This window comes from Phoenix dactylifera, chromosome 9 (assembly GCF_051530095.1).
Source record: "Phoenix dactylifera cultivar Ajwa chromosome 9, Ajwa_hap1_PhDact_Kaust_v1.1, whole genome shotgun sequence".
NCBI classification, from domain to species: Eukaryota; Viridiplantae; Streptophyta; class Magnoliopsida; order Arecales; family Arecaceae; genus Phoenix; species Phoenix dactylifera.
In genome coordinates this window covers 14,123,222-14,146,868 of record NC_143198.1, presented here as the reverse complement: position 1 = coordinate 14,146,868, position 23,647 = coordinate 14,123,222, and the positions used below count along the sequence as shown (strand labels likewise).

At 38.4% G+C, this 23,647-nt stretch overlaps 1 non-coding gene across 1 annotated transcript; it reads left to right on the top strand.

Moving 5' to 3' along the window:
* Nucleotides 1–16,264: 16,264 nt before the first annotated feature.
* Nucleotides 16,265–16,371, top strand: LOC120105421 (small nucleolar RNA R71). The gene has a single exon (XR_005507814.2). It is a non-coding gene; the product is annotated as a small nucleolar RNA R71 (small nucleolar RNA).
* Nucleotides 16,372–23,647: the final 7,276 nt, after the last annotated feature.

Genomic DNA, 23,647 nt, shown 5'->3' with positions numbered 1-23,647 from the left:
CCCAAGTATAGGGTGTAGCAAAGTAATATTCTCGGTGAGTCCGAGATCGAATCCATAGGAATTTGACAGTGAACAAAAACTAAAGGCTAAATAAGATTTGGATTGACAAAAATATAACTAAGGCATTAGGATTCAGCCTAGCACTTAATCATGCATTTCTTAAAATCACCTATTATCTTAGTTAGATCTGAGTAAAGACCTAACCGAAAAGTGGAGCGGTGAAAATACCAATTAATCGTTAATAAAATTGATTTAGTTTTATGGGCGGCATTACAGTAATTTTATTTTAAACTACAGGGATTTCTAAGCATCTGTTATACCCGGGGGAAATAACAAATCAAAAAAATATATATAAGTTTGAAATAATTTCTATAGATTTACTGCACCATAAATCAAATCAAAAGCATTAAAATCCCATTGATGATTAAAGGAAATATATGAAGAAAATGCTAGGCTTTTCCCTAGCCTTAGCTAAAAAAGATTTAGCTATCCATATGAGATGCAAGCATTTTTATAAAAGGGATTAGCATAGAATAAATAAAATAAAGCATAAATTCCTTTTTTTTCTTTTTCCTTTCTTCTCTTAAGAAAACAGAGGGCTCTATTTTCTTTCTTTTTTTTCTTCTCTCTTCCGATGGTTCCCTGGCTTCCTCTCCTTCCCGAATGGCCTCCCTCATCCTTTTCCTCCACCGGATGGGAAGATCAGAAGAGGAGATGCAGATGGTTGGTCTCCATCCTTCCCTTCTCCCCTCCCTCGCCCGGTTAGCTTCCTTCCTCTTCCGTCGGTGCTGGCCTTCTCCTCTTCCCGAATGGCCTCCCTGGATGCCTCCCCTCCCTTGCTCGCTCGGCTCCATCTTATAGCATGTTGAAGAAGCTGGAACGCTGCTATGACGAACCGAACGGATGGGGAGCGTTGAACGTGGAGGCGATACGGACTGATGGCTTGAATGCGGACGGTTTGGGACTCTTCGGCTGCTGGGATGCTTCCACTGTTGCTTGGAATGATCCGGTTGGGAGACAAGAAGCCATGCGGAAGGTTTGATGTCACAACGCTTGAGATGCCATGATGCTTAGGAGATCCATGGTCGGTTGGGAAGATGAGATTGGAGGGAGTTGGATCGGCTGAATGGGAAGAAAATGTGACCGTTGGGATGTTGAGAAGACTTCTCGGCTGGGATTTATTCGCTGGGAACATTGCTTCACGAATGAAAGAAAGAGCCAGTTGGGAGTTTGGGAGACAGGAAGCCATGCAGCTGTTTGGAAGTTGAGAAGACTCATGGAACAAGTTGGATTTAATTTCTGGAAATGAAATGGAGGACTCGGCTTGGGGATGATCCACTTACTGGGATGCTTTTCCTACTGGGATAGTTCTGCTAGACCACGTGGATGGCCGTTGGGGTGTTGAACGTTGCAAATGAGCTTGGGAACGGATGTGGTCACGAACGTTGCTGATAGAAGCCACGCGCGGAGATGGGGAGCGTGGAACGCAGAGGCGACTCGGGCTGATGGGCGTTGAACGCATGATACACATGGCTGGGGCAGGCTGAGACGTTGGGTACTTTGTTGAGCTCGGGCTGCTGGGCGTTGGGCTCAAACTCAGCATTTTTGAGTCTCTTGGATTACTTGCACTCAAACATTAATAAAACATTAATTAATTAATTTTATTAATAAAGATTAGCTATAATATTAATTAAAATGGTATGAAGATTGTACTTTTGTGCTCTCATCACACCCCCCAACTAGCTTATTGCTAGTCTCTAGCAATTTAGTGTGAAAATGATAAAATGAGGGTGCAAAATTATTGTTTATTTTTATTAATATGCATGAATTAAAATAAATACTCATTTTCGTAGAGCATTACGATTGCACTTAGCATGTGTAACAAGCCGTTAAACCCCTAGGTTATCCTAGGGGACGAGTGTTGTCTCGTGAGGATTTGCAGTGATGTTACCCACAAACATCGTTTTTAAATTAAAAGATACTTTAAAATATAGCAACTCTTAAGGCAAATGTAAATGTGACGTCTTAGAATACCTATACCTCCACCATAATTGGGTACCGCTTGAGTGCTACGTGCACTACTCAAATTCACAAGTGTTAACTACCATTTGTTAGCTCCTGATTCACTAAATTTTCCGAATATCACATGTTATTTGTCCAGAATGGTTCACATATAAAAATGAAGCTATCAATCCCAACTAGACATCCCAGGTACACAGAGTTCTAAAACAATGGAGTCAAACCAGTCATCCACATGTCACTTGGTTTTAGTTTAACTAACCCACTCATGTTTATTTTAATTTTTTATTTATTTATTTTTTTTTAACAGTGACTACAACATTCCAACTCCATTAGGCTGTAGTAAGGTCCATGTAACGAGCTTTGGGTCAATGACTCTTGATCCAGTTGGCTCAAGACATTAGGTAAAACACCCCTCGGACTTAATTACTCGAACCAGACTACGCCACAAGGCCAGACTAATCACTTATTTCAGTCATTTTCACCTTTTTACACGAATACTCGCTGCTTTGTAGGCAAGAGGCCCGGTTACTCAGTGAAGACAAACTGTATTATTTCTCTCTCTTTTTTTTTATATATAACGTGACTGTATTGTGACTATAGGTCAACCAAGGTTAGAACATAAGGCACCCAGGTGATCTAGCTGGGAATTTCAAACTCTATATTTATGTGAAAACCAAATCATGAACTTTAGGACAAAGACACTCGTACTTCTTTAGCGAATAAGGTCAACAAATAAATAGGTAACACAAGTGAATTCCTGAGGCTTCCCTATTGTCATTGAATACTTGTGTAGGGATCTAATAATAAGTCTCTAATAAGTCATAATGTGCTCCTTGCCTTAATAGCTGTACATGTTTATTTGTTTAGAAAAATTAAAGTGGTAATTAAATGCAACAAAATATATGTTTGTTATTATTACTATTATTATTATTATTATTATTATTATTATTTTTGAAAGATATGACAATTGGTATATAGAAAAAAATACAATAATCTCTCCCCCCAACTTAAATTCAACATTGTCCCTAATGAATGCATGAAATATGATTGTATGAAGGATAATAAGGCTGAAGGTTAGAATTTACCTGATAATTGGCCTTTCCTGACGCTTTTTTCCCGACGTAGGGAGAAGCGTCGGGAAAAAAGGGTTCCCCGCCAGAATTTGCCGATGCTTTTGTTAAGCGTCGGTAATTCTCAAGAAAAGACGACGCACAAAAACGTCGTTGTAATATAATTGAAAAGCCGACGCTTATTAGCGTCGTCATAGTCCCAAGATAAAACGATGCTAATAAGCATCGTCAAGAGCCAAATTAACAACAAAACCAAGCGGCCGGCCCCTTCCTCCTCATTTTGCATCCCGATCGATCAAGCCCTAGCTCCTCTCTTCATCCCTCCTCTCCTCTCCGGCGCTGAGCGACGTCCGACGGCCACCGCCTTTCTCTCTCCCTCGCGCTCTTTCCCCCCTCGCGCGGCCTTCATTCCACCGCCTCTCCTCTCTCCGACCACCCAACACCGGCGCCTCCCATCCCCTCTTTTTCTCTATTTTCTCATTTTCCGCCTCCTCCTTCCGCTGTCTCCCTCTTCTCCTCCTCTCAACGGAGCCTCGTCAGTTGCCGCCTCGTCATCGCTGGTGGGTGCTTTGGAGAAGAAGTAGACGGGGAAAAAGCTAAGTTGTTTAAGCCATCATCAAGGTGAGACCCAATCTTTAATTTTCTTTACGTTAGATTTTTGACGTTAGAGGGCTAAATCTTAAAGGTTTAAGGTAATATTTAGTTTCTGAAATTTTGGAAATAGTGGGTATCAAAATGAGCAGAAATACACATATATGGGTATCAAAATAACCTAGAAATTGAATACAATAGAAAATGATCCCCCACCGTATTGAGTAACTGCTTGAAAACTGCATCTGGAAGATAAGCCAAGGTTGTACCACAGTCAATAATGGCACCTTTATTTGCTCCATCGTCAAATAAATAAGTAGGAAGCCTTAGAAAAAGTCCCACCAACCTCAATTCCTGTCAAGTTGACATTGTAATGTTTCCTGTGGAAGTTAAAATTTAGAAACTTGAAAAAAGTTTCGCATCACTAATAACTAATAAATACAGTTATTGTGGCACACATAAGTAATTGCAATTGATTCAAAGGAAATCAAATCTACCAAACCTCAGAACTTTCTGAAATTCTAACAGAGGTGGAGGACTTCATGGTAATCTCAATACCAAAGATTAAGAAACAAATGGGCACGAGAAGCCTTAGCCAAAGAAGCCAAAGCAGGAATGGAGTCAGGGAACCACCGGACAATGAGCATAGGAGGCAAGAGATGGATCGCATAATCATAAAACAATCATCTGTGAAGATCCAAAGAAACACAATTAAACTCAAATAGAAACATCTAGCTTTATAAAGTAACATTCTCTCCAATATTTCCCTCCAAAAAAAAAAAATTTAATTTGCCTGTGAAAGAGCTAGCTTTATAAATAGAATACTTTATAGATATTCTTTAATAAGCCTGTGAAAGAGCTAGCATATATAAAACATAGCGTATTCTAGCTGGATAGTGCCACAGTAGAATGATCAGTGTTAATATTGGTTCCTATGTCGAGTTTGGAGTCTAACTTTCGTTGTAATTTAGTAGAGGTGCTGATTCAATTGCAGAAGATGCATCTAACAGTGGTGACAACATGATTTACCATTTTGGTTTACTAATTTCAATCATGTGGCACATGATTCCATTGCTAGTTGTGATATTATCATATGCCATCATTGTTGTGTAGTCAAGATTTGGTTCATCAAACTGAGGGATTCATGTGTATACTATTAAGGTAGTGGTTTTAATTGTAAATACCATGCAAGCTGTCCTGGTTTTTTTGTGGAATGGGCCAGCATACCTGACACTTAGGACAATAGATGTCTCATTTGTCTTGGTCCATTTTTTGACTCATCCCATTCTGAAACATGACATGAGAACAAAACAGGGAGCTGGAGCAGAAAAGGAGAGCATGCTGCCTGCAGCAAAGTCAGAGAATATAGAATAAAAACAGTGTGATTAAAGAAAGAGAACCACTGAAGAGAAGTGGAAATCAAAAACAAGAGAATGACAGAATTAGCTTCTATAAGAATCATTGCTCATAGTCACAGCTCTATAACCAAATCTGTACAAATTCACTATTCCTCTTGACCATTTGTATGTCTATATTTAAATAAAAACTAATTATTTGCATGTTTATCTAATGAAGAAAATGTACTTTAAATCCTTGAATTCTTGACATCTTCTTAGTTTTGTTGGTGTCTAAATGCACTATTATGCCATACTAGGATAACATATCCGAAGTGTCTGACTGTATCTAGTAGACTTGTATCCTAGGTGGTGATACAAGTAATTAGATGGAATCAGATTCCTCACCCTCACCCATAATTAAATTAAAAGGTGATTTGCAGTATGGACATCTTGCAGGGACTACACACTATACAACTGCCCTACTGTATTCATTCGCATTTGCACGCCATCTCCTATAATTGTGCATGCTAATGCTACCATGTTGCAGTTAGAGATCGAGTGGATGCCCAACCATGCACCCAACTATACCTTTCCATCCTACAGAAATAGGCGACTGACAGCCTCAAGCTGACAGAAAAATTTCACTATTTTCGCCTGTAATGGGTGATCAACCTCTTTCCATAATTGGTGTCCGGGAAAGGTAAGAGCTAAATGACCCAGCCCAGACCAAAAACACCCCGAAGATCACAAATAAATGCCAGCAACCAAGTTACCAAATTTCGGCTCTCATGAATCATTCCATTCCATTTGCCTGTTAAATAGCGAAATGCTAACAAAGCTCCCATCTTTGTCAAAATTGTGCATGCAGTTTTTTTTTTTTTTTTTTCCAGCAATGCTAAAACCTAGGATCATCTCAATATGGAAAATAAAACCCTAATCTTGTATGCCTAAATACGAGATAAAAGAAAAATCCAAAGATGAATTGTGCCAATCTCTCTTTGTGCCAATCTCTCTTTCCAGCAATATGAGACAAGGAGAATTAATAAAAACAAGTGCCAATCTTGTTAACGCTATGAATTGTGCCAATCTCTCTTTGTGCCATTTGCCTTATGTCATGTTGGCGATAGAAAGGATATTTGTGATTATAGGATTGCTAGATAACAACATGCCGCGAGGAAAATGATTCAGAGATGTTGAGTTTCAGCACACATCCATTGGATCTTCTTCCGATCAGTCCCTACGGTCCCAGGCTCCCAGCAGCCCGACGAGCCCCAGCAGCACGAGTCCCATTCTCAGCATGAGTCTCATACTCAGCACGAGTCTTAGTCTGAGCACGTGTCACCTGCTGATTGTCCAGACATGGATGACGTGCACATCCAGGGTAATTTGATTTAATTTTATATATTAATTTTTCTTATAATCTAATTATATTAAATCATTTGCCTTTAATGTTTTAATTAATGGATATTTTATTTTATTTTTATAGATGGACTGGGGAGAGTGAGGAGGACACGAGGACCCACTCGAGCACGGGACGTGTGGAGCCTACGCGAGGATGAAAAGATCGTGGTACATTGCAATGAACTGGGGCAACCCATCAAGAGGACTGCAAGCATTTTATCGACTTTTCTAGGATCGGTTGCGCGGAAGGGTCAGTTGTGTCCGCTCAACTATACGAAATGGAATGAAATACTTCCTTCGTATAAGATTGAGCTTCTTAAAATTATTGAGGTAAAGAATGAATTTGCTTACTATCATAATTTTATTTTTTGATTTAACATTGTTATAACATTCTTTAATTACTTTGATGTAGAAAAAGTTTTTGCTCCCTAAAGAGAGTCATGATTGGGTGCTGAAGTCCGTCAACCGCAAGTGGAAAGAATATAAGGCCAAGTTAAAGGCGGACTGGAAGCACGATGGTATGACAGAAGAGGAGGTTGCCCGTGTTTGTCCTCCTGATGTAATCCCTCATCAGTGGAGGGAGTTTGTCCACTATTGATTTTCCGAGAAAGCTCAGGTTGTGTATATTTTTTTCAATATCTTATATTGTATCTACTAATAATTTAGATTACAAATTTATATTGTTTATTCCTTTTTTGGGAAGACATATTTCAATATTGGTAGAGCTGCACGAGCCTCTCAGACTATTCCTCATACTTCAGGCTCGATGAGTTATGCTCGACGTAGAGCTGAATTCGTAAGTTTTTTTGAAACTCTTTGAAACTATTTTAAATTGTTTTATCATATAGCATGTATTATGATAACTAGCTTGCCAATATATCTTTTGTTGTAGATGGATGATAATGGGAGGGAGCCTGGTAAGGTGGAGTTTTATAAGATGACTCACACCCACCGAGATGGCAGTTTTGTTCGGGAGGAGTCAAGAGATATAGTTGTATGTATTCATCTTTGAATCTTTCAACAATATTTTTATTAGTTCTATTATTGGCATACATTAATATGACTTTTTCTTTTGAGAATATAGGACAGGGCAAGAACTCTTATTTCAGAGCGCATCGGAGAGTCATCATCATCCGACGCTATCAGTCATATCGAAGCTCAAGTGCTTGATGAATTATTGGGCCCAGAGCGTTATGGTAGAGTGAGGGGTTATGGCGTTGTAGTTACCCCCACTCAGTTGTCTGCAGTGGGCATGTATACAAGAAATGCTGGAGAAGGCAGTAGCAATGCAGAAGTTAGTAGACTTCGGGCAACAATTGAAGATATGAAGGATCGCCATCAGGCAGAGTTGGCAGAGTTGAAGCAGAACCAACAAACTTTGCAGTCTCAGCTTGAGCATATTTCATCTATGTTACAGCGATTTCTCCATCCTCAGGTAAATAACTATATGCATTTGATGACTTTACATAATTATCACTTATTTTGCATGAGTTAATGATTTTCATATTCTTAACTTTTAATTTTTTTTTTGTAGATTCCTGATACTTCAACAGCTCGTAGAGATGATGATGGCGCTAAATCCGGTCCCTGATACTTTTTAGACTGTTATTTAAGGAGCTTTATATGTATTTTTTTTATATTTTTCAAAGAACATTGTAATTCTAAACTTATTAATCATATATGACAAGATGAATATTTTGAATGATTTGAATATTTGTGTTGATGTAAATGTAATGCAGGTTCATATTGGCGTAAATGTTGATTTATAATATGCATGTGTTTTATTAATAATTTTTTTTAAAAAAAATCCCACTCCCGACGCTTTAAAGCGTCGTTAAAAACCAAACTTGGACCATATGAAAGACTTTCTCCGACGCTTATAAGCGTTGGCAAAAAAAGTGGTATGCCGACGCTAATTCGCGTCGGCAAAAGATCTACACCGACGCTTTCCTAAGCGTCGGTAAATACCCGGTTTTGCCGACGCTTTCCTTGCGCGTCGGCAAAAACCTTTCCCACTCAGGTATCATCGACGCGTCTACGACGCTTGCTTTTGCGTTGGCAGGATTTTTGCCGACGCTAATAAGCATCGATAAAGGCCAATAAAAGCGTCGGTAAAAGTCACTATTCCTGTAGTGACTTTAGAATTGCTTAATAAAATACCAATTATTTAGTTAATAAAATATATTTAGTTTTATGGGCAGCATTACAGTAATTTTATTTTAAACTACAAGGATTTCTAAGCATCTGTTATACCCGGGGGAAATAACAAATCAAAAAAATATATATAAGTTTGAAATAATTTCTCTAGATTTACTGCACCATAAATCAAATCAAAAGCATTAAAATCCCATTGATGATTAAAGGAAATATATGAAGAAAATGCTAGGCTTTTCCCTAGCCTTAGCTAAAAAAGATTTAGCTATCCATATGAGATGCAAGCATTTTTATAAAAGGGATTAGCATAGAATAAATAAAATAAAGCATAAATTTCTTTTTTTTTTCTTTTTCCTTTCTTCTCTTAAGAAAACAGAGGGCTCTATTTTCTTTCTTTTTTTTCTTCTCTCTTCCGATGGTTCCCTGGCTTCCTCTCCTTCCCGAATGGCCTCCCTCCTCCTTTTCCTCCACCGGATGGGAAGATCGGAAGAGGAGATGCAGATGGTTGGTCTCCGTCCTTTCCTTCTCCCCTCCCTCGCCCGGTTAGCTTCCTTCCTCTTCCATCGGTGCTGGCCTCCTCTTCCCGAATGGCCTCCCTGGATGCCTCCCCTCCCTTGCTCGCTCGGCTCCATCTTATAGCATGTTGAAGAAGCTGGAACGCTGCTATGACGAACCGAACGGATGGGGAGCGTTGATCGTGGAGGCGATACGGACTGATGGCTTGAATGCAGATGGTTTGGGACTCTTCGGCTGCTGGGATGCTTCCACTGTTGCTTGGAATGATCCGATTGGGAGACAAGAAGCCATGCAGAAGGTTTGATGTCACAACGCTTGAGATGCCATGATGCTTGGGAGATCCATGGTCGGTTGGGAAGATGAGATTGGAGGGAGTTGGATCGGCTGAATGGGAAGAAAATGTGACCGTTGGGATGTTAAGTAGACTTCTCGGCTGGGATTTATTCGCTGGGAACGTTGCTTCACGAATGAAAGAAAGAGCCAGTTGGGAGTTTGGGAGACAGGAAGCCATGCAGCTGTTTGGAAGTTGAGAAGACTCATGGAACAAGTTGGATTTAATTTCTGGAAATGAAATGGAGGACTCGGCTTGGGGATGATCCAGTTACTGGGATGCTTTTGCTACTGGGACAGTTCTGCTGGACCACGTGGATGGCCGTTGGGGTGTTGAACGTTGCAAATGAGCTTGGGAACGGATGTGGTCACGAATGTTGCTGATAGAAGCCACGCGCAGAGATGGGGAGCGTGGAACGCAGAGGCGACTCGGGCTGATGGGCGTTGAACGCATGATACACACGGCTGGGGCAGGCTGAAACGTTGGGTACTTTGTTGAGCTCGGGCTGCTGGGCGTTGGGCTCAAACTCAGCATTTTTGAGTCTCTTGAATTACTTGCACTCAAACATAAATAAAACATTAATTAATTAATTTTATTAATAAAGATTAGCTATAATATTAATTAAAATGGTATGAAGATTGTACTTTTGTGCTCTCATCACACCCTCCAACTAGCTTATTGCTAGTCTCTAGCAATTTAGTGTGAAAATGATAAAATGAGGGTGCAAAATTATTGTTTATTTTTATTATATGCATGAATTAAAATAAATACTCATTTTCGTAGAGCATTACGATTGCACTTAGCACGTGCAACAAGCCGTTAAACCCCTAAGTTATCCTAGGGGACGAGTGTTGTCTCGTGAGGGTTTGCAGTGATGTTACCCACAAACATCATTTTTAAATTAAAAGATACTTTAAAACATAGCAACTCTTAAGGCAAATGTAAATGTGACGTCTTAGAATACCTATACCTCCACCACAATTGGGTACCGCTTGAGTGCTAGGTGCACTACTCAAATTCACAAGTGTTAACTACCATTTGTTAGCTCCTGACCCACTAAATTTTCCGAATATCACATGTTATTTGTCCAGAATGGTTTACATATAAAAATGAAGCTATCAATCCCAACTAGACATCCCAGGTACACAGAGTTCTAAAACAATGGAGTCAAACCAGTCATCCATATGTCACTTGGTTTTAGTTTAACTAACCCACTCATGTTTATTTTAATTATTTATTTATTTATTTATTTTTAACAGTGACTACAATAGTCCAACTCCATTAGGCTGTAGTAAGGTCCATGTAACGAGCTTTGGGTCAATGACTCTTGATCCAGTTGGCTGAAGGCATTAGGTGAAACACCCCTCGGACTTAATTACTCGAACCAGACTGCGCCACAAGGCCAGACTAATCACTTATTTCAGTCATTTTCACCTTTTTACACGAATACTCGCTGCTTTGTAGGCAAGGGGCCTGGTTACTCAGTGAAGACAAACTGTATTATTTCTCTCTCTTTTTTTTTTATATATAACGTGACTGTATTGTGACTATAGGTCAACCAAGATCAGAACATAAGGCACCCAGGTAATCTAGCCGGAAATTTCAAACTCTATCTTTATGTGAAAACCAAATCATGAACTTTAGGACAAGGACACTCGTACTTCTTTAGCGAATAAGGTCAACAAATAAATAGGTAACACAAGTGAATTTCTGAGGCTTCCCTATTGTCATTGAATACTTGTGTAGGAATCTAATAATAAGTCTCTAATAAGTCATAATGTACTCCTTGCCTTAATAGCTGTACATGTTTATTTGTTTAAAAAAATTAAAGTGGTAATTAAATGCAACAAAATATATGTTTGTTATTATTATTACTATTATTATTATTATTATTATTATTTTTGAAAGATATGACAATTGGTATATAGAAAAAAAATACAATAATCTCTCCCCCCAACTTAAATTCAACATTGTCCCTAATGAATGCATGAAATATGATTGTATGAAGGATAATAAGGCTGAAGGTTAGAATTTACCTGATAGAATGACCGCACACTGTTGTTGCTCACCAATTGTTATATCAACAGAAAATGAAAGAGATACAAATTATGATACAAATAGAGGATCTCTAGCAGATATAGAGATCAATCCTGATAAACAGGATCTCCCAGATTGGTCGATTCAACCTCTGGGGTAAAGTTGTCCAAAAATAACTTCAAACGTTGGCCATTTACTTTAAAAATATTACCGGTGTTTGGATTTTCTATCTCAATAGTTCCATACGGATAAACAGTTTTAAATATAAATGAGCCGGTCCACCTGGATCTCAATTTTTCTGAAAATAAATGAAGTCTTGAATTATATAATAGAACTTTCTGGAAAGGCTCAAATATTTTTCTTATAATATTTCTATCATGAAAGACTTTCATTTTGTTTTTATAAATTCGAGCATTCTCATATGCTTCATTCCTGATTTTCTCTAGTTCATTAAGTTGAAGTTTGCATAGTAAACTAGCCTTATCCATATCAAAATTAAATCTCTTAATAGCCCAGTAGGCTTTATGCTCCAATTCCACAGGCAAGTGACACGGTTTGCCAAAAATAAGACGGTACGGAGACATACCAATCGAACTTTTAAAAGCAGTACGATAAGCCCAAAGTGCATCAGTTAAACGTAAAGACCAATCTTTACGATTTGGGTTAACCAATTTTTTTAGAATATTCTTAATTGATCGATTGGATACTTCAACTTGTCCACTTGTTTGTGGATGATAAGGGGTGGCGACTTTATGGGTGATCCCATATTTTCGCATTAAAGCCTCAAAAGGCTTATTACAGAAGTGTGAACCCCCCATCACTGATGATGGCTCGAGGCATTCCAAATCTGGAAAGAATATTTTCTTTTAAAAATTTTAAAAAAGTTTTATGGTCATTATGCTTGCAAGGAATTGCCTCTATCCATTTGGAGACATAATCTATAGCTACTAAGATGTACAAATTTCCAAATGAAGAAGGAAATGGATCCATAAAATCTATTTCCCAACAATCGAATATTTCGATAATTAAAATTGGGTTGAGAGGCATCATATTCCTACGAGTTATCCCACCTAACTTTTGACAACGCTCGCAAGCTTTGCAAAAGTTATAGGAATCTTTGAACAAGGTGGGCCAATAGAAACCGCATTTTAAATTTTTGCAGCCGTTTTCTTAGTAGAAAAATGACCACCGCAAGCTTCAGAATGACAAAAGAAAATGACACTAATAAATTCATCATTAGGTACACATCTCCTAATAATTTGGTATGGGCAGTATTTGAAAAGATAAGGATCATCCCAGAAGAAATTTTTTATTTCGGTCAGAAATTTTCTTTTGTCCTGTTTATTTCAATGAATCGAGAGTTCACCCGTGACAAGAAAATTTGCAATGTCTGCAAACCAGGGTGACGACTGGATCTCAAAGAGTTGCTCATCAGGGAAAGTGTCTCTTATGGGTGAATTGTCTATGGAATCTGGAAGAGTGAGACGGGACAAGTGATCAGCTACTACGTTCTCTACCCCCTTTTTATCTCTTATTTCTAGAAAAAATTCTTGGAGCAGAAGGATCCACCTAAGCAAACGCGCCTTAGCATCCTTTTTTGAAAGAAGGTACTTAAGGGCAGCGTGGTCAGTGTAGATAATGATTTTGGATCCAATCAAGTAAGACCTAAATTTGTCTAGTGCAAATACTACGGCGAGTAGTTCCTTTTCCGTAGTGGTGTAATTCATTTGTGCACTATTTAAAGTCTTACTTGCATAGTAGATAACATAAGGTTTTCTTTCCTTTCTTTGTCCTAAAACTACCCCAACTGCATATTCACTAGCATCACACATAATTTCAAAAGGAAGCGACCAGTCGGGTGGTTGCATGATGGGAGCAGAGGTCAGCAAGCTTTTAAGTTTATCAAAAACTTTTTGACATTCTTCAGACCACGCAAATTGGATTTCCTTTTGAAGGAGATTACATAAGGGTTTAGATATTGAGCTAAAATCTTTAATGAATCTCCTATAAAATCCTGCATGACCCAAAAATGAGCGTATATCTTTGATAGTTTTTGGGTTGGGTAAGTTAGCAATTAAGTCAATTTTAGCCTTGTCTACTTCAATTCCTTCAGATGAAATGACGTGCCCGAGAACAATTTCCCTAGTTACCATGAAATGGCACTTTTCCCAGTTTAAGATTAGATTCTTCTCCTCACACCGAATTAAGACTAGCCTTAAATGGTCTACACAGTTTTCAAAAGAGGAGCCGAAAACCGAAAAATCATCCATAAAGACTTCCAAAAAGCGCTCAACCATGTCAGAGAAAATACTGGGCATGCATCTTTGGAAGGTTGCAGGAGCATTACATAACCCAAATGGCATTCTCTTGTAAGCAAAAGTGCCAAAAGGACATGTAAAAGTGGTCTTTTCCTGATCTTCAAGATCAATTGCAATTTGGTTGTAACCGGAATAGCCATCTAGGAAGCAATAAAATTTATGACCTGCCAACCTTTCTAAGATTTGATCAATAAAAGGTAGAGGAAAGTGATCCTTCCTAGTGACAGAATTAAATTTTCTATAGTCAATGCATACACGCCAACTAGTGGGGACCCTAGTTGGAACTAATTCATTGTTGGCATTTTTGACTATAGTAACACCAGATTTTTTCGGGACCACTTGGGTTGGACTTACCCATTTACTATCTGAAATAAGGTAGATCATACCCGCATCCAGAAGTTTCAGAACTTCTGCCCTAACCACATCCTTCATGTTTGGGTTCAATCGACGTTGAGGTTGACAAGAAGGTTTAGCATCAGCTTCTAGGTGGATTCTATGAGTGCAAATTGAGGGACTAATTTCCTTGATATCAGCAATTGTCCACCCTATTGCTCCCTTATGTTCCTTGAGAATTTCTAACAATTTTAATTCTTGACTTTGTTCGAGTTTGGATGATATGATCACAGGAAAAGTCTCTTCTTGACCAAGATATGCGTACTTGAGCTCAGATGGCAAAGGTTTTAGCTCAAGTTTAGGTGCTTGAACACTAGATGGTAGAGGATTATTGTTGCGTGTGGGCAATTCTTCAAAACGAGATTTCCACCTATCTGTATCCAACAAAGGAGCTGAATCTAATATAGCACTGATTTCTCTAAAGTTTTGGTTGATATCTGTATTTCCGAAATGAGTTAGGCATGTTTCTAACGGATCAGAAGAAAGAGATGGGACAAGAGCATCTTCTATAATAGAGTCGATCAGATTAACTCCATGAATCTCATCATTTTCGTTGTCATTATCGGGTTGTTTGCAGATGTTAAATATATTAAAATCTATAGTCATATTCCCGAATGACATTTTCATTATTCCATTTCAACAGTTGATCAAAGCATTGAAAGTAGCTAGAAATGGGCGGCCTAAGATGACAGGTATTGGAGTGGTACAATTCATGACAGGCTGGGTATCTAATATTATAAAGTCGACCGGAAAATAGAATTTATCAATTTAGACAAGTACATCCTCGACTACTCCTCTTGGTATCTTTATAGATCGATCAGCAACTTGGAGAGTAACCTTGGTGGGTTTTAGTTCACCAAGTCCTAACTGTTCATAAACTGAATAGGACAGTAAGTTAACACTTGCACCTAAATTAAGAAGGGCTCGTTGTATCCTGAAGTTTCCTATGATGCAAGATATGGTAGGACAACCAGGATCTTTATGCTTAGGTGGGGTGTTGTGTTTGAGAATAGCACTCACCTGTTCAGTTAGAAAAGCTTTCTTTTGTACGTAAAGCTTTCGCTTTATGGTACAAAGATCTTTTAAAAATTTGGCATAAGATGGGATCTGCTTAATAGCATCTAATAAAGAAATGTTAATATTTACTTGTTTAAAGATATCCAGAATTTCTTGGTCAGGTATTTCCTTTTTAGCTGCAAGCAAGCGCTGAGGAAATGGAGCAACTATCTTGTGATGGGTATTGATTCATCTTGTTCATTATCATCTTCATCATTCTTTTCAATAGATTTTTCAGGTTTGTCATCCTTCGTTGGGATTTCTTTGTTAATTATTTTTTCGCTACGAAGGGTCGTGACAGACTTAACTTGTTCAAATTTAGGTTGGGATGAACTTGCTTCATGGACCTCATGTTAACCCTTTGGGTTAGATTGAGGTTGGGCTGGAAATGTCCTTTTTTCCCTAATATTGAGTTGAGCCTCAATTCTACCTACAGAATTTTTAAGTTCTTGGAGCGATTGCATTGTATTCTGATTTATCTGAGTCTGCCCTTGCATGAAAGTTTGCAAAGTATCTTCAAGGGATTTCCTATGTGGTGGCACATAAGGAGTAGGAACAGAATTTCCTTGAGATTCATTGGCAGTGGATCCTGGAAATGGTCTTTTATAAGTATTGATGAAATTTGCTTGATCATGCAACACTTCTTGAAAAGTAGGGATTGTAGGACAATCCTTGGTCACATGTGCATTACTCTCACAGATTCCACATATACTTTCAACAATAGTTTGTGCTTTTCCTATATTGGCCTTGCTTAATTCCATGGCTTCAACCTTTCTAGTCAGATTACCAATTTTTACATTGACATCATTATCATCTTTAATAAGATATATTCCTCCTTTTGCATTAGGTGCTATTTTAGATTTTTCATTTTTATCTGTTGTATCCCAAGCTTGTGCATTTTCTGCTAAAAGATCAAAATAATCCCAGGCTTCATTTGGTTCCTTACTCATGAATTCACCGTTACACATCATTTCTACAAATTATCTCATATTGGAGGACAAACCATCATAAAAGAAACTAATGACCCTCCAAATTTCATATCCATGATGTGGGCAAGCAAGCAGGAGGTCCTTAAATCTTTTCCAACACTGAAAAAATGTTTCTCCATCTTTTTGTGCGAAGTTCATGATATTTCTTCTAAGTGTGTTTGTTTTATGTGTTGGGAAGAATTTCTTTAAAAATTCTCTTATCATTTCTTACCAGGTAGCTATGGTCCTAGGCCTTAAGGAGTGTAACCATGACTTAGCTTTTTCCTTTAAAGAAAAAGGAAATAACTTAAGCTTAACTACCTCTACAGTGACATCATTGAAATGAAGTGTTGAACACACTTCATCAAATTCTTTCAGGTGCAAATAGGGACTTTCAGAATCAAGTCCGTGAAACTTTAGGAGTAATTGGATTATTCCTGGTTTCATGTCAAAAGTTCCCGCAGCAGTAGGAATAACCATACAGGATGGGGTACTAGTCCTAGTGGGTTGTAGATAATCACGTTCTAATAGGTCAGTCATCTTGAAATTCATTATCTCCCTGATTACTACCATTATCTCCATTTGATTATTTGAATTTTGAACAATTAAATTTTTATCTCTTGATTCAACTCGAAATAATCTATTCGTTTTATCTCTCTCCCACAACAGCATATACTGAAATATCTATATTTTATTTTATTTATTTATTTATTTATTTATTATTATTTTGGGTTGGTACAAGTACCACCTAAAGAGATCTAAACAAACACTCTAAAAAATTTAATTAAAATTAAACATGCATTAAAACATCACCCAATAAGTTTTAATGTTTTTCTAAAAATTCTAGACAGCTCCTAAGTGGTTTGAAGAGGACACCTAAGCCTCCAATCCGGTCTAGTAACTTTAGTCGACCAGGTAAGCTCCCAGGTAAGTGGAGGGGTCACGATGCGTGTAGTAAAGGTCCCACTTAAAACCCACTTTTTTCGAACAGAAACTGTCTCCCTTCAATCACTTAGAGGGACAAAGCTTGCCTAGACATCGACCGGGCCACAAAGCGAAATTGGTGCAACTTTCAGTGGTCTTCATCCTATTGAGCTCGAATATCTTTAGGGACCAACGTCTTGTTGATTTTAATTAAGCTTAGGATATTGATGCACTGGGATGATTTTTGGGCTAAGGACGAGTGATGAAATCTCGACCTTATCTTTTTAATGGGTTCAGCCCTTAGATTTTTTATGTAAATGCTTTATACTATATGCAACAATCAAGAAGATTTTTAACATTTTATGTCATGACATTAAATTGCATTTGAATAGTTGATCAAACAAACTAGCTAAATTTTTATTATTTATTTATTATTTTATTTTATTTTATTATTATTATTATTATTATTAACAAGAGTAAAATTTTAATCTAGGAATTATTTAAATAGGACTAGTACGAACAAAACAGGAAAATTAATTTAAACACTCACGGCCGGAGTTCGTTCACTCTGGGAATCCAAAAATGTGATCTTGATCTTTTTTGTTACTGATCCCGCTTTGTGTCGCCCTTGAATCTGAAAAGATTTGAAATATCAGTCGTGTTAAAAATAAAGAAAAATTGAAGAACTAGAAATTAAAGATTGAAATTTGCAGCCTTGTTCTCGTTCGCACGTTGCAAATCCCCGGCAACGGCGCCAAAAACTTGCTACGCTTTTAATCTTGCTCTTTTTAAAAGGGAAATTAAATGTAGAATACCCCAAGTATAGGGTGTAGCAAAGTAATATTCTCGATGAGTCCGAGATCGAATCCACAGGGATTTGACAGTGAACAAAAACTAAAGGCTAAATAATATTTGGATTGACAAAAATATAACTAAGGCATTAGGATTCAGCCTAGCACTTAATCATGCATTTCTTAAAATCACCTATTATCTCAGTTAGATCTGAGTAAAGACCTAACCGGAAAGTGGAGCGGTGAAAATACCAATTAATCGTTAATAAAATAGATTTAGTTTTATGGGCAGCATTACAGTAATTTTATTTTAAACTACAGGGATTTCTAAGTATCTGTTATACCCGGAAAAAATAACAAATCAAAAAAAATATATATAAGTTTGAAATAATTTCTATAGATTTACTGCACCATAAATTAAATCAAAAGCATTAAAATCCCATTGATGATTAAAGAAAATATATGAAGAAAATGCTAGGCTTTTCCCTAGCCTTAGCTAAAAAAGATTTAGCTATCCATATGAGATGCAAGCATTTTTATAAAAGGGATTAGCATAGAATAAATAAAATGAAGCATAAATCCCTTTTTTTTTTCTTTTTCCTTTCTTCTCTTAAGAAAATAGAGGGCTCTGTTTTCTTTCTTTTTTTTCTTCTCTCTTCCGATGGTTCCCTGGCTTCCTCTCCTTCCCGAATGGCCTCCCTCCTCCTTTTCCTCCACCGGATGGGAAGATCGGAAAAGGAGATGCAGATGGTTGGTCTCTGTCCTTCCCTTCTCCCCTCCCTCGCTCGGTTAGCTTCCTTCCTCTTCCGTCGGTTGTGGCCTCCTCCTCTTCCGTCGGTGCTGGCCTTCTCCTCTTCCCGAATGGCCTCCCTGGATGCCTCCCCTCCCTTGCTTGCTCGGCTCCATCTTATAGCATGTTGAAGAAGCTGGAACGCTGCTAGGACGAACCGAACGGATGGGGAGCGTTGAACGTGGAGGCGACATGGGCTGATGGCTTGAATGCGGACGGTTTGGGACTCTTCGGTTGCTGGGATGCTTCCACTGTTGCTTGGAATGATCCGGTTGGGAGACAAGAAGCCATGCGGAAGGCTTGATGCCACAACGCTTGAGATGCCATGATGCTTGGGAGATCCATGGTCGATTGGGAAGATGAGATTGGAGGGAGTTGGATCGGCTGAATGGGAAGAAAATGTGAACCGTTGGGATGTTGAGAAGACTTCTCGGCTGGGATTTATTCGCTGGGAACGTTGCTTCACGAATGAAAGAAAGAGCCAGTTGGGAGTTTGGGAGATAGGAAGCCATGCGGCTGTTTGGAAGTTGAGAAGACTCATGGAACAAGTTGAGATTTAATTTCTGGAAATGAAATGGAGGACTTGGCTTGGGGATGATCCGGTTACTGGGATGCTTTTGCTACTGGGATGGTTCTGCTGGACCACGTGGATGGCCGTCGGGGTGTTGAATGTTGCAAATGAGCTTGGGAACGGATGTGGTCATGAACGTTGCGGATAGAAGCCACGCGCGGAGATGGGGAGCGTGGAACGCAAAGGCAACTCGGGCTGATGGGCGTTGAACGCGTGATACACACGGCTGGGGCAGGCTGAGACGTTGGATACTTTGTTGAGCTCGGGCTGTTGGGCGTTGGGCTTAAACTCAGCATTTTTGAGTCTCTTGGATTACTTGTACTCAAACATAAATAAAACATTAATTAATTAATTTTATTAATAAATATTAGCTATAATATTAATTAAAATGGTATGAAGATTGTACTTTTGTGCTCTCATCATCATCCACTATTACAAAGCCATACTTCTTGCCTCCTAAGTTATTGGTCCTAGTTGGTCCGAAAAGATCCATATGAAGCAATTCTAAAGGCCTAGAAGTTGATACATCATTCTATACTTGCATGTCCTAACTTACGATGCCATGACCAACTAGTTTCAGTATCTTTTGCATTTGTGACTACTAGACATTGACTACTTTTTACAAGTTCATCTAAGTTTATCATATAAACATTACCATACCTGTGTCCTACAAAAATAGTGTCATTATTTGTTGAATTTGCTATGGTGCACAGTGAGGCTTCAAAAGTGACTTTGAAATCTTTATCACACAATTGACTAATACTAATTAGATTGTGCTTCAATCTATCTACATACAAAACATTATCTATAAATACAGAAGGAGAGATCTGAATTTTACCAATACCAATGATTTGATCTTGGCCATTTTCACCGAAGGTTACAACTCCTCCTTCTTTTGACTCGAGGGTGATGAATTGATCCTTGTCCCCGGTTATGTGTCTCGAACAGCCACTATCAAGATACCAATTTCTTTTAGCTTGGTTGGCCGCAAGACATACCTGTATAAGATTCAACAAACTTTAGGTACCCAAGTCTTCTTGGGTCCTTCATGGTTAGTGTGAGTGAATCCTTTTGGAACCCAAATTTTCTTTATGTTGCTTTTCTTTGATATTTGTCTATGGTTGCATACATAAGATTTATGCCCAAGTTTACCACAATAGAAGCATGTAGGTTCATTAGACTCAACCTTGGTTGCTTTGACAAAAAAATTCTTCAAAAACTTTTGTTCCTTTTTAGCCCTAAATCCTAGCCCGGCTTTGTTAAAAATAGCTCTTTGACTATTTAGGATCATATCTAGTTTTTCAGAGCTGCAAGTGAACTTTTGAGTAATTGACTTATACTTATCTACTTCCTTTCTAAGATTTTGATTCTCTTTTAGCAGTTCTTCATTTTGTTTGACCTTCTCTTGTTATTCTAATTCCAGTATTTTCATTTCATTGGTTAAAGATTGTTTTTCTTCATTGTATTTTTCTGATAGTTCATTTAGAGTTTTGTTTTCAGTTCTCAACTCTTTATTTTTCATGCCAATCTTCTTGTAATCACTAACTAATTCAATGAAGGCTTCATATAGTTCATCGAATGTGAAATTAGGTGATGTATTAGAGCTTACCTCATTGTCTTGAGCCATAAGACAAATGTTGGCTACTTCTTGGGGTTCTTCTTCTTCAGATGAGGATTCGTCGCTATCTCCCCACATTGCAACAAATGCCTTCTTCTTTTTCTTTTGTGATTTCTTCAAAAGCGGACAATCTAACCTGAAATGTCCGGGTCTCTTACACTCATAGCACACTAAGAGATCTTTTCCTTTATCCTTATCCTTTTCTATCTGATTCCTTTTGAAGTTCATCTTCCTTCTTCTCATAAACTTACTGAATTTTTTTACAAGGAGGGCAATATCATCATCCTCATTCTCATCTTCTCCTTCATCACTACTCTCATTGCATTCCTTTTGGCTAGAGGCCTTAAATGCTATTTCTTTTTTCTTCTGATCCTCATCCTCAAGATGTTGGTTCATGGTGAGTTCATGTGTCATCAGTGACCCAAGAAGTTTTTCTAGAGAAAAGATGTTGAGGTCCTTGGCTTCTTGTATTGCGGCGGTCACTTTGGCTTCCCAAGAACGTGGTAGTGAGCGAAGAATCTTCCTAACAAGATCACTGTTAGAGTACATTTTTATAAGACTTTTCAGTCCATTAATGATATCAGTAAATCTAGTAAACATGGAAGTGATATTTTCAGAAGGTTCTATTTTAAATAGTTCGTATTTATGCACTAACATATTAAGTTTTTGATTCCTTGACTTGATTTGTACCTTCATGAGTGATTTCAAGTCTATCCCAAATCTCCTTAGCAGAGTTACATGTAGATACTCGATTGAATTCATTTGCATCTAAGGCACAATAAAGCACATTCATAGCCTTAGCATTTAGTTGTGCCTTTCTCCTATCATTTTTATCCCAGTCTTCTTCGAGTTTGGGAATTAATATGTTATCAACAATGTGTGTGAAAATGTGAGGTCCATTTATAATAATGCTCCAAACATCATAGTCTTGAGCTTGAATGAATATTCTCATTCTTGCATTCCAATAGATATAGTTTGTTCCATTGAATAAGGGTGGCCTATTGGTTGACTGCCCTTCATTTGAGGTTAATCCAAAGTGGGTTGCCATTGAATCTTTTGCTCTAGAAGGGACTTAGACACAGCCACTAAAGAGCACCTGCTCTGATACCACTTGTTGCCCAGTAGGCAGCCTAATAGGGGGGTGAATTGGTGCTTAATTAAAAATGAGGAAATTCAATTTGTGCTTTATCTAATGTGTTAGTTGACGATATGAATACACTTGAGACAATAGAAGGACAAAGCACAAAGACACAGAATTTATAGTGGTTCGGAGCTACCCTTGCTTCTACATCCACTTCCTAAGTTTCACTTGATATTTTCACTATAATTCTAGAATTACAGCACAGTTGTTTTACAAGCTCACAACCTAACTTGTTATTTCTACGAGATCACAACGAACTCGGTTGGTTTTCACAAGCTCACCAACTGGAACCAATCCGACTGTTTTCACGGGCTCACAATCCAACCCAGTTGGTTTTTCTGGATTACCAACTAGAACCTATCCCCTTCTGATTCAATCCCTTGATTGAATCAGACACTCAAATAAGAGAATGAATGTATGAGTACAAGCTTCTAAAAAAGCAGATAAAAACAGTTTAAATGAGTAAGGAAAAGAGAAGCTTCTCAGATGATTTTAGCCGATCGAGATGTTGCTTCTCCTCTTCTGGATCCTTTTCCAGATCAACCAGTAATGTAGGATCCTTCTATTATGGCTCTAGTGTGGAGAAAGAATGGATTCTTGATGAAGACTTGCTTTCTCCTAATTTTTCTTTGAATATCCCTTGAGCCTTTATTTCAAAATGATTTGCTTTTCCTCTCTGTTTGGATTTTTCGTTCTTTTTTTTGTTTCCCTTTGAATGGGTCTTTTTATAGCTTAGTTTTGAAAAAACTAGACTAACGTTATATGCAAAAACTAGCCGTTCTGCCACGCCTGTCATTACTGACAAAAAGGTCCGTTGAAGCTGGAGACGTCTCGCCCATCCAGGAGTCGGCTCGACCAAAGTAGAAGACGTCTCGTATGAGTTTGGGGTCGGCTCTTGCTGGGAATCCTTCTGTCGGGTTATCGATCAATTTTTGTTGGAGTCGGCTCGAGTGGTTCGGGAGTCGGCTCGAGTGGTTCGGGAGTCGTCTCGCATCTTTGTCCGTTGAAAACAAACTTTCTGTCTTTGTCTGAGAGAGACGTTCCGTACTTAGTGAAGAGGCGACTCGTGCTTCCTCCATGGGATAGGAGACGACTTGCGTTTTACTTGAGTCGACTCGCGCTGTGCGGCTTGAAATACTCTTTCTATCTTCCTAAGAGAGTCGTCTCGTGCTTTATCTGAAGAATGGGAGACGGCTCGCACTTGACTCGAGTCGACTCGCGCTTTGCGATCGGGATTACTTCTTTCTGTCTTTTTGAGAGAGTCGACTCGCGCTTTCTGTGATGGAATTGATTAACTTAATGAAATATAAATCATACCTTGATTCGCTAAATCCATCTTTAATTGCGCTCTGGGCTTTGAAATGCGTGCGCAGCCTTGATCACCGGTGATCTGAACAAAAGGTTAGCGAGTAATCTTCTGAAGAGAGAGCACTTAATGCGTGTATAAGAGAAGGGGTCTGACAGGCTATTTATAGCCCTCTCCAGGGACCAAACGCCGTGATTAGTTACACCCGTGAAGAGTCACCCCCCATCAAGGCAACCTTTCACTGCCGTGCAATTACCTTAATGCCCTTGTGATTATCAGGATTTACGAAATTCAAGGGACACTTGTCAAGAT